General features: G+C 45.7%; 1 non-coding gene across 1 annotated transcript; it reads left to right on the top strand.

The window, feature by feature from the left end:
• Positions 1-2,007: 2,007 nt before the first annotated feature.
• trnak-uuu lies at positions 2,008-2,080 on the top strand. The gene has a single exon. It is a non-coding gene; the product is annotated as a tRNA-Lys (tRNA).
• The last annotated feature ends 2,459 nt before the right edge of the window (positions 2,081-4,539 follow it).

Below are 4,539 nucleotides of genomic sequence, written 5' to 3'. Positions count from 1 at the left end.
CCAACATGGGGATAGCAGAGGGAGGTCAGGGGGGTGCTGACCTCAACACTAACACTGACCCCAACCTGGGTCACCTGCAGCTCCCCACCCCCTCCCCCTCAGCCCCTGCCGGACTACAGGAGAGCCCCGCCCCCCCAGATGCTACAGAGAGACCGTCTGCAGGAGTGAAGCAGCAGCCAGCAGGGGGCAGTGAGGGGGCACCAGCGGGCACTGCTGACCCCTGCGCTCAGAGGGGCAAGAGGGCTCGCGGACACGCTAAAGGGCCTTCACTGTAATACACAGACACACAAACGTGTCACACTCAGGCAGTTAGCAGTATTCAGTTTATAACTTTTAAGTTCTTGTTTTTGAAATTGTGCAGTAAAACTTCAGCGTCTGATTCGGTAGCTACTCTCCTGATGACCCGGTCAGTGTTCTCTGTATTTGTATTAAACTCTGTATTAAACCTGAAACACGGAACATAAACTACAGGCGGGTGACTTATTAAGGTGTTGGGCCGCCATAAACTGCTAGAACAGCGTTTGTCGATGGTGGTGGAGAATGTGGGCTACAGGCCAAGTGTCAAAAAATTAAGTAAACCAGACCAAATTTGTGTCTGCCAGGGTGTCACAGACCTTGTTGCGTACATCAAAAATTTTAGAAGGACACAGATATTGTCGTGCAAACTGATTGGATAGGAACTCAAAGTTCTACGCTCTGGACTGTTGCCATGGTGACAGTGTGCGGCTGTGTTCACTTTTCTTGTTGCTCCGCTGCTGTGCCCATGTGTGGGCAGCGTGTGCGAGCTGTAGCAGTCACGCTCCTGCACCACTCACGCTCCGCATAAACAGCACGGGTTGCCAGCTGTTCTAAAATAGCTCACGTTCATGCAGAAAACAAGCAGTATGTCTGGTTGCCGTAGTGACGCTGCAGCTAAAATCCCCACTGTTAATGCAGTTTGACTGTAGCAGCTGTTTTCTGTTCTGTGCGGTTTCACTGTTTCATTAGCTTCTCATAAGTTCTCATAGAAGCTACAGATGACGTTCTATTCCAGCGGGTTGTCGCTGGTGCAGGACTATGAAAGTCTGTAGCGCTGCCACATCTGCCCACCAGTTTTTGTTGTCGAGCGACGCTTGTCGCCTGGACTGTAAATTGACCTTTACACTTCAGATAAATGTCAAAATGTCCCAGAGCTGTTCAGCTGGGTTGAGATCTGGGGTCAGATTCACGAAAGTGTCTTAAGAAAGAAAATCTGGCCTCACTTTATTTGGACAGTCCACTATAGATTATCTACAGATGTTCTTTCTTGTAATTGTCAACAAACTATCTGTTGAAACTCTGTGAGTGGTGGGGTTGGGGTTAGGATTTGGACCGGCGTTAGGGCTAGGGGCAGGGTGAGGGTTGTTAGGTTTTGGGTTGAGGTTAAGGTCAGGGTTAGGATTAGAGCAGGTTTAGGGTTAAAGAAAGTTGTGGTCAGTTTAGTAGATATTTAGTTGAATGTAACTTGAAAGTAAATTAAGTATCTACAAACCATCTAAAGTGGACTCTCCAAATAAAGTGTTACCGAAACTCTTCTTAAGGATGTTCTTTACGTTCTTAAGTGTGTTCTTATCTTTACGACACACTCTCACTGTCTTGGGCTGTGAGAGTCGACTAGGCGAGCGTCTAAATTTATCAGACATGGACGCTGCCTCTGCTGCTCCTCATCCTCGGTTATCATATTTTCAATGATTTTTTCCTGTTGGTTGTTCGTTCCACCGTCACCGCTATTTCTTGTTTTTTAAACACTTGGGTTGATGTTCTTCCTCCGTTTTGCTCCTCTGAGCGGATTAGACTAAACAACAGAAAGTGCAGTTAATTCAAATTCAATGTTCTCTTAAGATCATCTTAATCCTAAGAGAATATTTAAGAACTTCGTACATTTTTTGGAGAATGGTATTGCAATCGTAAACTTCTCCAACATCCTCTGAAGTTTGTTCTTAAATGTTCTTGGGCAAAGTCCTAAGAAAAAGTCTACCTCAGCTCAGAGCCTGGATAGCTCAGTCGGTAGAGCATCAGACTTTTAATCTGAGGGTCCCAGGTTCAAGTCCCTGTTCGGGCCAGTGAGTAAGTTGTTTGTGGTGACAGTCCTGGGCTGGAGGTTAGGGAACCAGCCTTGCAACCAAAAGGTCACTGGTTCAATCCCCTGAGCCTCAAGGGCACTTCAGTAGGTGGCTGAATAATAATAAAATAAAATAATAATAAAAGATTCATGACGTGTTCTTAAAGCGCGGAACTGTTCTCACCTTTGTGCTCTTAAGTGTGTAGATTCTGTTCTTACCTAAGAACAAACCCCACGTAAGAGAACACTGGTGAATGTCAGCGTCTTCGTAAAGCTGTGTGAGTTTTAAGAAGAACGGTTGGTGAACGAGGCCCAATCTTATGAACTTGTCTTAAGAAGTTTTCTCTTAAGAAAGCTTTTGTGAATCTGGCCCCAGGTGACTGAATCATCTTAGGACAATGACCAATCAAAATAACTGTGCATTGGTTTTATTGACCCCTCCCTTCATGGGTACAAGTGGCCAGCACAGCACAGCAGAGCCACCGGACCCTCACCATGGGGGTCAAGCATTCAGGCCTGTACCGTTCTCTTGGTTGGAGAAGATGGTGAAGGATGACTCATCTGACCACTGTTTTCCAGACCAGTGTTGATGTATTTACACCACTGACCTCTCAGATGGTCATTTGTCTTTGTAATGAGGGTTTCTGCCCCGCAGCCCTGCTATCAGGTCCCTCCCTGTGTAGGTGTGGACGGACTGTTCCTGCTGATACAGTGTGATCAAGTCCTGCAATGACGTTCTCCGTCACCTGAGGAACATCTGCTCTTACCTATCGCACTAATGCATTAGCGGCAAATCCTACTCACAGACCTGAGTGCAGAGGTCACTTCAGTCACCAGTCCTAGTGAAACACTGACCGTCTCTGTGACTGAAGCGTCCTGTGCCCCGATAATGAACCCTCTCACACTTGTACCGAATACTTGAGTCCACACCCAGGTCCGGTTCTGGGCTGATTTTGGGGAGGGGCTCATTATCACTGGGCTGCTTTCACACTCAAGAATTCCATCCGAACCGTGAATCGATTGCGGAATTCCATACGTCACTTTTTTGCGGTTCTCTGTTCCGCTCCCGGGCTCTAGAACAGCTTTCACACGTCATCAAATGTACCGAACTCGCAAAGCAAGCAGTCCTGGGTCTGGAAAAAAGCTCTAGTGTACAGAGCCCAGCTGGAGACATCCCGTCTAAACCAAAATAATGCACGGCCACGACTTAGTAAGGCGTGGGAATGAGATAATTAAGTCGTGACCACAACTTGGTAAGGCGTGGGAATAAGACAATTAAGCCTTGACCACAGCTTAATAAGGCATGATCTCGTTCCCACGCCTTACTAAGTCATGGCCAAGCATTAATTTTATTTACACAGGACGTCACCAGCAGGGCTGTGTACCCGTGTGAAAACGCCCTTAGATCTTTCCTCCTTGGTCATCTTGATCCACACGTTTGGTCAGCTGGTCCTGCTCAGCATGTTTCCACCTGCCGCAGAGCTGGTAGGATGTTAATTGCTTAATGATGTCATGCAGTTTGTCTGTCTGGAAGCTCCTCGTTATGTTTCTTCACTCCTTTACTCAGGTTTTCATCTGTCACCCGTCTGTGTGTAACTGCTGATCAATAAAGTTCATCCAGTGCGCTCCATGTCTGCGTGCAGTTACTAGCTCACCTCCGTAACATCGCCCCATTACTACTAGAACTGCACCACAACATCTACATCATTCATTCTAGAACTGCACCACAAAATCTACATCATTCATTCTAGAACTGCACCACAAAATCTACATCATTCATTCTAGAACTGCACCATGAGTTCTACATCATTCATTCTAGAACTGCACCATGAGTTCTACAAATGAGTCATTAATTCTAGAACTGTACCACATGTTCTACAACTATGTCATGAGCTCTAGAATTGCACCACAATTGCACAACTATAACTAGGTCAGTAGTTCTAGAACTGCACCACGAGTTCTACAGCTAGGTCATTAATTGTAGAACTGCACCACAAGTTGTACAACTATGTTCTAGAACTGCATTGTGTGCTCTGGGACTGCACTGTAGATTCTAGAACTGCACTGTGAATTGTAGACAGTAAATTCATTTACAGTGATCATCACATTCAGATGATCATTTATATTAACTTATCATAGTTATTTGTTTACACGTCTTCATGTGTTACATTTATAAGAGGTTTATAAGAGTAGAAATGTGGAATATGTGTGTGTGTGTGTGTGTTTGTGGTGTGTGTGTATGTGTATGGTGCCATTATATGTGTTTGTGTGTGTCTATGGTTTGTGTGTGTGTGTGTGTGTGTGTGTGTGTGTGTGTATGTGTATGGTGCCATTATATGTGTTTGTGTGTGTCTATGGTGTGTGTGAGTGTGTAAGGTGCATGTATGTGTGTTTGTCTGTGTGTATAGTGTGCGTGTGTGCGGGGGTGTGGTGTGTGTGTATACTGTGCGTGTGTGGGG

Source organism: Colossoma macropomum, unplaced genomic scaffold (assembly GCF_904425465.1).
Source record: "Colossoma macropomum unplaced genomic scaffold, Colossoma_macropomum, whole genome shotgun sequence".
Taxonomy (NCBI): domain Eukaryota; kingdom Metazoa; phylum Chordata; class Actinopteri; order Characiformes; family Serrasalmidae; genus Colossoma; species Colossoma macropomum.
This window is presented reverse-complemented; position numbering and strand designations above follow the sequence as displayed.